Raw genomic sequence first — 12711 nt, 5'->3', positions numbered from 1 at the left:
TAACACCCCCGTACTAGCCTGACACCATGTGGGGAGACTACTCGACCCACCCAACTGCTACACACTACAGAAATTGCAGCGAGGCTGCCAGATATTGTGACGAAGTCACCAGATACAGATATTGTGGCTAGGCCACCAGAACAGATATATATATATATGGCGAAGCCACCAGAGTGCAGCGAGGCTGCCAGATATTGTGACAAAGTCACCAGAACAGATATATGTGGCAAGGCCACCAGATTGCAGCGAGGCTGCCAGAATGCTTCCTCCATCAATATAAACCCATGTCCCATGCAATAGAAATAATATGTCATGGCATACGTATACAGAAATAGAACATCATGCTTTTTAGAAAAAAATAACCTTAGGTGTAAAATCGTAATTTTGAATGCATAAGGGTATGTCAGTAATTATTACCTATTGCTAAGGTTTCATGCTCATTCTAACGTTTACCAAGTAATCAGAAGTGCTTACCTCGTCTTTTTACCAAAGTAGGCCCGTTGGCCCATTGGCCCGTTTTCGGCCAATTAAACCCAAAAACACCGTTGTGCACGAAAATGCACACTCTGCACTCTAATAATCCAAATGCACCATATTCATTAACAACTGTCTCACGAGCGCTTGCACGCTCGCGAGTTCACAAAATACCAACGTTTCGGTATTTCGGCTTTTACCGATTTAGTCTAAAGGAGGGTGTCGTTTACACACCTGGTTGATGACGATTGATGACGATATCTCCCACGTGATAATCCTACAATCGATCACTAACAAATTAGACTTACGAATTAACGATAACTAACACAAATCCACGTCAACTAACCCAATCATCACACAAGTTAGTCATTTACGCACGAGGGGCAAAATAGTCATTTTACCCTCCAAGGGTAAATTGATAGTCCTACCCTATAGGGGTATTTTAGTAATTCTACAACTTATCCACTTGGGCCTACGGGCCCATTGGGACCACATGGCCCATTTCAGACCATCGCGACCCGAAATAGCCGTCCTACTGCTAGAGTAATGAGAAATACACACCTGTTAGGAGACTATAGTTAATCCGCGCTCCGAACACTCTTAGCTGACGCCCAACCCAAACGAGCACGTCACAAAGTGAAAGGGATCAGCCAAGAAGGGTATGCCTACTCTCCTCATGGTTTGCTCTATTTAAAGCTAGCTCTCCATCTACTCTTATGTTAGCTTCCCGATGTGAAATCCTTCCATCACCAGAGTTTAAAATCAGCACCAACTCTTACCGTCCCAACATAGCAAAATAATCAACCTTTGCGTGCCAACGGATTCAAACCAAAGTCCTCTCACATGCCAACTCACACCACCACCACTAGGCCATCAACTCATTTGTGTCATAAATCCAACACATTAAACTTTAAAGCGCACCTACTTGCTTCTAAATTTATTGAAAAGAAAAACCAAAATATATTGCAAGAGCCAAGACTTGAACCTTGGACTCCTTGCTTCCTCTATGGCGTCACTTCCTTGTCCCCTAAGTGGCACCTCCTTGCCACTACACCACACTCGTTTTTGTGTCATCTTTTACCCTTTTACTCTTAAAAGCCCAAACGCCAATTGCATCACCTATTCATAAAATTAAAATTCCGAAGACTACCATGGATTTAACTTAAGTTTGGGCCTTCCAAAAGCCTACTAACCTACTAAAATATATATTTTAACCAACCAGAACACACACAAATTTTAAAAATCACAGAAACACAGAAAACCCGAAAATTGGGGCGTTACAACTCTACTGTCCTTAAAGAAATTTCATCCTTAAAATTTTACCTGAATCAAATAGATGAGGAGATTGTTGATGCATCGCCACTTCTGGCTCCCAAGTAGCTTCCTCTCTGCTATGATTACGGCACAACACCTTTACTAGCAGAACTGATTTCCTCCTCAAAATCTTAACATCTCGATCCAAAATCTGCATAGGTTCTTCCTCAAAAGTCAAGTCTGTTTGGACCTCGATCTCTGCAACCGGCACAATATGAGTAGGGTCAGAACGATACCGCCTTAACATGGAGACATGAAAGACATCATGAATCGTATCCAACTCTGGAGGTAGCTCCAACTGATAAGCCACTGGACCCACTCGCTTAAGAATCCAATAAGGCCCAATGAACTGCGGACTTAACTTGCCTTTCCTCCCAAACCTTAATATTTTCTTCCATGGTGAAACCTTGAAGAAGACCATATCACCCACAGAGTACTCAATTTCCTTGCGCTTCAAATCTGCATATGACTTCTATCTATCAGATGCTTCCTTCAACCGATCTCTAATCAACTTGACCTTATCCTCAGTATCTGCCACCAACTCAGGTCCAAGAACCTGTCGTTCACCCAACTCGGTCCAACAACTAGGTGTACGACATCTTCGCCCATACAGTGGCTCATAAGGAGCCATTCGAATACTTGCCTAATAACTGTTGTTGTATGCAAACTCTACCAACGGTAAGTAATCCTCCCAACTACCTCAAAAGTCGATAATGCATCCCCTCAACATGTCTTCCAGAATCTGAATAACCCTTTCCGACTGACCATCAGTCTGAGGATGAAAGGCTGTACTAAAGTTCAACCGCGTACCCAACGCCTCATGCAACTTTTTCCAAAACTGATATCTGAATCTAGGATCTCGATCAGAAATAATTGACACTGGCACTCCGTGAAGTCGCACTATTTCTGCCACATACAATTTGGCTAACTTCTGAAGTGAATAATCAGTGCGGACAGGTATGAAATGAGCAGATTTGGTCAACCTATCCACAATTACCCAAATTGAGTCCTTCTTTGACGGTGTCAAGGGTAACCCACTCACAAAATCTATGGTTACCCTCTCCCACTTCCAAAGTGGTACTTTCACTGGCTGCAAAAGTCCGGAAGGTAATTGATGTTCAGCTTTCACTTGCTGACAAGTCAGACATTTTCCCACAACTTCCGTTACCTCTCGCTTCAATCCAAGCCACCAATACAACTCCTTTAAGTCGTGATACATTTTACTCCCTTTAGGATGCATAGCACACAGACCTCCATGAGCTTCTTTCAGAATTGCTTGCCTCAAGTCAGAGTCCTTTGGAATACAAACTCTACCTCGGTAACACAGAACTCCCTCACTGTTCAGTTCGAACTCAAAAGTATCCCCATTCTTAACCTGCCAGAATCGAGAAACCAGGGACTCGTCCCTCGACTATTTTTCCTTAATCTCATCCACCCAGGTCAACCTAACTTGCAGTTCTGCTAACAGACTGCCGTCGTCATATGACTCAAACGAGCAAACATGGCTTTCAGATCAGATACAGTTCTACTACTTAGGGCATCAGCCACCACATTAGCTTTGCCTGGGTGATACTCAATCTTTTAGTCATAATCCTTAAGCAACTCTATCCATCTCTGCTGCCTAAGGTTCAGCTCCTTCTAAGTCAGTAAGTACTTAAGACTCTTATGATCTGTGTATATAATACACCTTTCTTCATACAGGTAATGTCTCCAAATCTTAAACGCAAAGATTATCGCTGCCAACTCCAGATCATGAGTAGGATAGTTAACTTCATGTGGTTTAAGTTGTCGCGATGCATAAGCAACCACTTTACCCTCTTGCATCAGCACACAGCCCAATCCTACATGAGATGCATCACTGCATAAGGTAAAGTCTTTTCCAGACTCTGGCTGAATCAGTACAGGTGCCTCGGTCAGAACTTTCTTCAGCTTCTCAAAAGATTCCTATTGTTTCTCAGTCCAAACAAATGAAACTCCCTTCCTTATAAGCTTTGTCAAAGGCGCTGCCATCACCGAAAATCCTTCCACAAACCTTCTATAGTACCCAGCTAAACCCAAAAAACTTCAAATTTTCGACACTGACCTCGGTGGCTTCCATTCTAGAATCGCTTCAATCTTTCGAGGGTCTACCTTGATCCCTTCAATAGAGACAACATGCCCCAAGAAAGTTACCTCTCTCAACCAGAACTCACGCTTACTTAATTTAGCAAAAAGTTCTTTCTCCCTCAGCACTTGCAGCACAATACGAAGATGCTCATCATGCTTCTCCTCAGTTTCAGAATAAACCAGAATATCGTCGATAAAGACGACCACGAATCGATCCAAGTATGGCTGGAACACTCGATTCATCAGATCCATAAATGCCGCAAGTGCATTCGTCAACCCAAATAGCATAACCAAGAACTCATAGTGACCATACCGAGTTCTGAATACTGTCTTGTGAATATCCACCTCCTTAACCCTCAACTGATGATACCCACATCGAAGGTCAATCTTGGAAAATACTAAAGCTCCTCTAAGTTGGTCGAATAAATCATCGATTCTCGGTAGTGGGTATTTGTTCTTAATCGTCAGTCTGTTCAACTGCCGATAATCGATACACATCTGCATTGACACATCTTTCTTCTTTACGAACAACACTGGTGCTCCCCACGGAGACACACTTGGTCTAATGAAGCCTCTACCCAATAACTCTTGAATTTGGGCTTTCAGCTCCACCAACTCCTTCGGTGCCATCCTATAAGGTGCAATGGACACCAGTGCCGTTCCAGGCAACAAGTCGATTCCAAACTCAACCTCTCGGTTTGCGGGCAAACCCGGAAGCTCATCTGGAAAAACATCTTGAAAATCCTTGACGGTTCTAACTTGATCCACTGTTAGATCCTCAGTTTTCGATTGGCTTACAAATGCCAAATAAGCCTCACATCCCTTTCGAATCCACTTCTCGGCTCTTAATGCTGACACCACATTAGACAGATAATCCTTACGCTCGTCTATCACCAAAACCTCCTCATCCTTTGTGGTCTTTAACATTATTCGCTTAGCAGCACAATCCAGAATAGCCCTATGCTTAACAAGCCAATCCATTCCCAAAATGAGATCGAATTCTCCGAAAGGTAGCTCCATCAGATCTCTAGAGAAAAATTTTCCTTGAGTTTCTATAGGCACATCTCTATACAGTTTATCTACCCTAACCGAGTGACCCAAAGGACTTAGTACAGATACCCCACTCACGGTCTCCTCAGAGCGCACACCCAGTGGCCCAAGTCTAGCACATGCAATATATGAATGGGTAGATCCAACATCTATAAACGAGTGTATGGCATACTGGAAATTAGAAACATACCGGTTATGACGTCAGGTGTATCACCCTCCTCTCGGTGACGAGCTGCATACACCAATGCCGGCTGACGAACCTCAGCAAATCCAGCACCTCTGCTCGGCGCTCCTCTTCCTCGACCGTTTCCATTACCACCTCTGCCTTGCCCACATCCTCTCGGAGACTGTGGTTCACCCCTCACTGGTTGAGCGACCCTCTACTCTGAAACTTGAACCTGATCTGGTTCTTGGGGACAATCCTTAACCCTATGCTCCATAGATCCGTATCGAAAACAAGCACCAGAACGTTTCCGACACTCAGCCATATGCATCTTCCCACAATTCCTACAACCCTACAGTCTAACAGCACTCATCGATATTGCTCGAACTGGCTCCATTACCCTTAATCTCTTAACATTCCTGTTCATACCACCTGAAAGTCCTAAATCTCTCCTAAAACAGTTTCGATCTTTTTGACGATTCTGTCTTTCTGTATGCTTCACTTCCTCAGCTATCTTAGCTTTCTCCACTAAAGCAGCGAAGTTACGCTCCCTCTGGGAGCAATCAGCACCCTAAGTTCATCTCTCAAACCATCCTCGAAGCGTACGCTACGCTCATACTCTGTAGCGACAATCCCAGAAGCATACCGCCTCAGTCTTAGAAACTCAGACTCATACTCAGCCACTGACTTACTCCCTTGGACCAGGTTTAGAAATTCTTTTCGGCGAGCGTCCACGTGACTAGCCCCAACATACTTTCCTTTGAAGGATGTCTTAAACAGCTCCCAAGTCACACTGTCAGCAGGAGTTCCATCTCTCACCGTGAGCCACCACTAATAAGCCTCATCTCTGAGTAACGATATGGCTCTATTCAGCTTCTGATCCACAGAGCAGTCCAGATCATCCATAATCCGCTCTGTGGCTTCTAACCAATACTCAGCCACATTCGGAGCTACACCAGATACGCCCCTAAATATCTCTGCTCCATTGGCCCAGAGCTGCTCAGAAATAGACCCCCGAATTTTGTTTCCCGTACTTGCCCCAGCAACCCTTTCCAAAACTCAGAGCATTGCCTAGGATAGAGCATCGTCCCCGACACCTCCATCATGAGACTCTACTTCCGTTGCCGGTGGTATTGATGCATCTGCTGCCGGCACATGTCCTAAAGAAGAAGATTTAGCCTGAGCATTACCTCGGCCACGTCCACGGCCTCTTCCACGAGCTGCTCGTGTACTCATTTCATATTATCTGATTAAGAATTTTATGAATCAGTTTAATATTTCAGTGTTTATTACAGATGTCTTATGAATAATAGTAATTTAGAGTTTGAGTTTGTTTCCTTTAGCGGTAGCCTAGCTACATTCTCAGTCTACTTATCAGAGTTTCTATAGTTCTAGTGTTACCCTAACTAAAGTACCATGATAAGGTTTTGTACAAGCAGATAACAGACATTTTAGAAACAATCAGAAAGGCTCAGAAAACTTACAAACTTGGGCCGAAGACTCGGTGTGCCACCTTCTAAAAAAAACCTAATTTTAGAAAACTGATTTTAATCTTTAAAATCATCTATTTGTAAAGAGAAAATATTGGAAACATTCTCAAAAACAATTTATAATCAAGTTCCAAAAAAAATAATTTTCGAAAACCTTTATTCAGTGTTTCTTTACAAACTCTCGTTTTTAGACTGTTCCACAGCCGAGTTGTTGCAACTTGGCTCTGATACCACTAAATGTAACACCCCAAACCTAGCCCAGACGTTATGGCTAGATCTGATGTGTCGCATGGACTTACGACTTAGTATGCATTCATTGGTTTAAGTGATTGGGGTGGTCTTTGTAAAAACAGCGGTTGAATGAAAAGCCAGTTTATCAATCTTTAGGCTATCCATTTGTTGTGCTTGTTGAGTCTTGGAAAACGTTCATTAATTTTGAAAACCCGCGTAGCCTAACACTAGCAGTTTTGACATAGTATAAATATAATCAGAAAATAAAACCATAACGAAAAAAAGAAATTTAAATAGCCGCCTTACAACTTAAAACCCAAAATTAAATTAGAATATAAAAATAATAAAAATAAACTAACTTAGAAAAACCAACTTTACAGATGATGTGGTCACTCTGAATCCCTCACAGCTCCAAGCCCACTATGGTTGGGGATTTCCTGCAGAGATAAAAATAAAGGGTGAGTTCGGTAAAATCAGTGTGTAACATAACACAACCATAGCCCAAAATAGATCAAACCTCAGAGTCAGACTTAACTGGCCTTGGCCCAATACAGAAATCAGAATGAAACCTATAGGCCCATAGTAGATACAGAACAAATATATCATGAATGTAGAAATCCCAACCCAGAACCATCCATAACACCCCTGTACCAGCCTTACACCATGTGGGGAGACTACTTGACCCACCCAACCGCTACACACCACAAAAATTGCAGCGAGGCTGCCAGATATTGTGACAGAGTCACTAGATACAGATATTGTAGCTAGGCCACCAGAACAGATATATATATATGGAGAAGCCACCAGATTGCAGCGAGGCTGCTAGATATTGTGACGAAGTCACCAGAACAGATATATGTGGCGAGGCCACCAGATTGTAGCGAGGCTGCCAGAATGCTTCCTCCATCAATATAAACCGATGCCCCATGCAACAGAAATAATATGTCATGGCATACGTATACAGAAACAGAACATCATGCTTTTCAGAAAAAAATAACCCTAGGGGTAAAATTGTAATTTTACATGCATAAGGGTATTTCAGTAATTATTATCTATTGCTAAGGTTTCATGCTCATTCTAACGTTTACCAAGTAATCAGAAGTCCTTACCTCGTCTTTTTACCAAAGTGGGCCCGTTGGCCTATTAAACCCAAAAATACCGTTGTGCACGAAAATGCACACTCTGCACTCTAATCATCCAAATGCACCATATTCATTAACAACTGTCTCACTAGTGCTCGCACGCTCGCGAGTTCAGAAAATACCAACGATTCAGTATTTCGGCTTTTACCGATTCAGTCTAAGGGAGGGTGTCGTTTACACACCTGGTTGATGACGATTGATGACGGTATCTGCCACGTGATAATCCTACAATCGATCACTAGCACATTAGACTTACGAATTAATGATAACTAACATAAATCCACGTCAACTAACCCAATCATCACACAAGTTAGTCATTTACACACGAGGGGCAAAATTGTCATTTTACCCTCTAGGGGTAAATCGGTAGTCCTACCCTATAGGGGTATTTTAGTAATTCTACAACTTATCCACTTCGGCCTACGGACCCATTGGGACCACATGGCCCATTTTTGCCCTTTGCTGCCCGAAATAGCCGTCCTATTGCTAGAGTAATGAGAAATACACACCTGTTAGGATACTGCAGTTAATCCGGGCTCCAAACACTCTTAGCTGACACCCAACCCAAATGAGCACATCACAAAGCGAAAGGGATCAGCCAAGAAGGGTATGCCTACTCTCCTTATGGTTTGCTCTATTTAAAGCCACACCATCTACTCTTATGTTAGCTTCCCGATATAGGATCCCTCCATCACCAGAGTTTAAAACCAACACCAACTCTTTCCGTCCCAACATAGCAAAATAATCAACCTTTGCGTGCCAAGGGATTCAAGCCAAAGTCCTCTCACATGCCAACTCACGCCACCACCACTAGGCCATCAACTCATTTGTGTCATAAACCCTACACATTTAACTTTAAAGCGCACCTACTTGCTTCCAGATTTATTGAAAAGAAAAACCAAAATATATTGCAAGAGCCAAGAGTTGAACCTTGGACCCCTTGCTTCCTCTATGGTGTCACTTCCTTGTCCCCTAAGTGGCGTCACCATGCCACTACACCACACTCCTTTTTGTGTCATCTTTTACCCCTTTACTCTTAAAAGCCCAAACGCCAATTACATCACCTGTCCATAAAATTAAAATTCCGAAGACTACCACGGATTTAACTTAAGTTTGGGCCTTCCAAAGGCCCATTAACCTACTAAAATATATATATTAACCAACCAGAACACACACAAATTTTAAAAATCACAGAAACATAGAAAACCCAAAAATTGGGGCGTTACAAAAGGTGTATGGCATTTGCAACCATATAAGGCTTCGTATGGTGCCATTTTAATGCTCGATTGAAAACTATTATTGTATGCGAATTAAATCAATAGCAAATACTGTTCCCATGTACCTTCGAACTCAAGAATGCAACATCTCAACATATCCTCGAGAATCTAAATAATCCACTCGGACTGACCATCTGTTTGTGGGTGAAAAGCTTTACTGAAATACAATTTTGTACCTAAAGCCTCTTACAGTTTCTTCCAAAACCGTAAAGTGAATCTCGGATCTCTATCTAACACAATAGACAATAGCACACCATGCAATCTCACAATATCAAAAACGTATAATTCAGCTAACTTATCAAGTGAGTAATTAGATCGTACCGGAATAAAATGGGCTGATTTCGTCAATCGATCAGCTACAACCCAAATTGCATCTTTTTTTCTCGGAGATAAGGAAAACCCAAAACAAAGTCCACACTCTATCCCATTTCCATTCCAGAATCATAATCGGCTGTAACAAACCAGAGGGCACTTGATGTTCAGCTTGAACTAGCTGACAGACTAAGCATTTCGCAACAAATTCAGAAATATCACGCTTCATACCAGCCGCCAATAAAGCTGTTTCAGATCATTATACATTTTCGTACTACATGGATGAACAGATAAACAGCTATTGTGAGCTTCATTCAAGATCATCTGAATCAATTCTAGATTTCTGAGAACACAAATTTGATATTGGAATCTCAGACAATTATCTTTATCAACTCTAAATTTTGAATCAGAATTTAGATCACACTGAGCTCGTTTTGTTATAATCTCATTATCAACTTTTTGAGCATCAATAATATGTTGTAAGAACAACGGTCTCGCTTTCAATTCAGGTAAAATTAAACCATCATTGGACAAAACTAAATGAGTAATCATGGCATGTAATGCAAACAATGATTTTCGACATAAAGCATCAGCAACAACGTTTGCTTTTCCCGGATGATAGTCAATCACAAGCTCATAGTCTTTTAGCAGTTCTAACCACCTTTTTTGTCGCATATTCAGATCTTTCTGAGTCATCAGATATTTCAAACTCTTATGATCAGAATATACGTGACATTTTTCACCAAAAAAATAGTGGCACGAAATCTTTAAAGCAAATACAATCGCAGCTAACTCATGGTCGTGCGACAGATAGTTTTTTTCATGTGGCTTTAACTATCTCAAAGCATAACCAATGAATTTTCCTTCCTGCATCAAAACACATCCCAGACCGCTCAACGAAGCATCACTATAGATCACAAATTCTTTACCCGATTCGGGTTGTACTAACACTAGAGCTTCAGTCGATAGGGCTTTCAATTGATCAAAGCTTTGCTGACACTTTTCGGACCATTCAAACTGCACATATATTTGAAATAATTTTGTTAACGGAGTTAGAATCATAGAAAAGCCTTTTACAAACCATCTATAATAACCGGCAAATCCCAAAAAACTGCAGACTTCGGAGACATTTCTCGGAGGCTTCCAATCCAAAATAGTTGAAAATTTGCTCAAATCAACTTGGATACCTGATGCTGACACAATATGGCCCTGAAAACAAACTTCACGCAACTAGAACTCACATTTGCTAAACTTCACATACAGTTGCTTATCCCGTAAAGTCTGTAGCACTATTCTCAAATGCTCGGCATACTCAGATTCATCACATGAATAAATCAATATGTCATCAATGAATACGACAACAAATCGATCTAAATACGGTCTAAAAATTCTATTCATCAAATCCATAAAGCAGGTGCATTAGTTAATCCGAAAGGCATAACTAAGAACTCGTAGTGGTCATACCTCGTTCAAAATGTGGTTTTTGGAATGTCTAAGTCTTTTACTCGCAATTGATAATAACCATATCTCAAATCTATCTTTGAAAACACGATAGCTCCTTTCAACTAATCAAACAAATCATCAATTCTAGGCAGAGGGTATTTATTTTTGATAGTCACTTTGTTCAATTGATGATAATCAATACACATTCTCATCATGTCGTCTTTCTTTTTCACAAACAGAACTAGAGCACCCTAAGATGAGAAACTCGATCTAGCAAACCCTCTATCGGTTAATTCTTGCAACTGAGACTTTAACTCTTTTAACTCGGTCGGAGCCATTCTATATGAAGCTATCAAAATCGGAGTAGTTCCCGGTACTAACTCAATGCCAAATTGAACTTCTCAGATTAGAGGTAATCCCAGAAGTTCTTTAGGAAACACATCAGGGAATTCACAGGCAACAGGCACTGATTCAACTTTCTTTTATGTTACTTTCGAATCAATCACATAAGAAAAATAAGCTTCACCACCTTTTCTCACAATACTTAGAGCTTTCATCAAAGATATCACAGCAAGCAATCCGTTCGAATCGCTAGATTAAATTCGAACTATTTCATCATTCTTGCATCTCAAATCAATAGTTTTTCGTTGGCAATTCACAATAGCATCATGCAGAGTCAACCAATCCATACCTAGAATTATATCAAACTCATCAAAAAGTAATAACATTATATCGGTCGAAAAACAAATGTCTCGAAATATTAATGGACAATTCTTGTAGACTTTGCCAACTAAAATGCTTTTACCTAAGGGGCTCGGTACTCTAATCACAAATTCAGTAGACTCTACAGGCAAAGTCTTACTGGATACTAAATTCATGCATATAAAAGAATGCATCAATCCTGGATCTATCAAAGCAATCATAGAAATATCTTAAAGAGTAAAACTAGCCGTAATCATATCTGGAGACGAAGCTTCCTCACGAGCTCGAATGGCGTAGGCTCTGGCAAGTGCACGAGCCTCAGATCGAACATCGATGTCTTTAGTCCCTCTATGACTACCACTCACATTTCTCGTATTTCTAGGAGGTCTACCTCGAGCTGAAGTGTTATTAGGTTTCAGATTTTGTACAATTTCTTGCTCGATAGACTCGGGGCAATCACGGATAAAATGGTCTAATGATCCACATTTGTAACAAGCCCAATCATACAGTCTACAATTGTCAGGATGTCTTTTACCATAGTGTCCACACTCGGGTCAATCAGATCAAACATTTCCAACTCTGGCCATAGATGTAGCTAGAGCTCTGAAGCTCGAATGTGATCTTGCACGATCTCTACTCGGATGCCCCACATTAGCCTTTGAAAAGCTATAATCATCTCAAAACTTCTTTGATACAGATTGGAATGGCTTGCTCGATGATCTCTTTCGCACTTCTCTAGCTTCTGAATCAGCTTTTCTTTTCTCTTTCCCAAGCTCTTCAGCTTTACATGCTCATTCAACAAGCACTACAAATTCTTTGATCTCAAGAATTCCTACTAACAAACATATATCTTCATTCAGACCATCTTCAAATCTTTTGCACATTATTACCTCAGTAGATACACACTCTCGTGCATATTGACTCGGTCTTACAAATTCTCACCCGTATTTTGTAACAGACATATGGCCTTGCTTAAGCTCAAGTAACTCTTTACGTTTCTGATCAAT

The sequence above is a fragment of the Gossypium hirsutum genome, chromosome A12 (assembly GCF_007990345.1).
Source record: "Gossypium hirsutum isolate 1008001.06 chromosome A12, Gossypium_hirsutum_v2.1, whole genome shotgun sequence".
Classification (NCBI taxonomy): Eukaryota; Viridiplantae; Streptophyta; class Magnoliopsida; order Malvales; family Malvaceae; genus Gossypium; species Gossypium hirsutum.
This window is presented reverse-complemented; position numbering follows the sequence as displayed.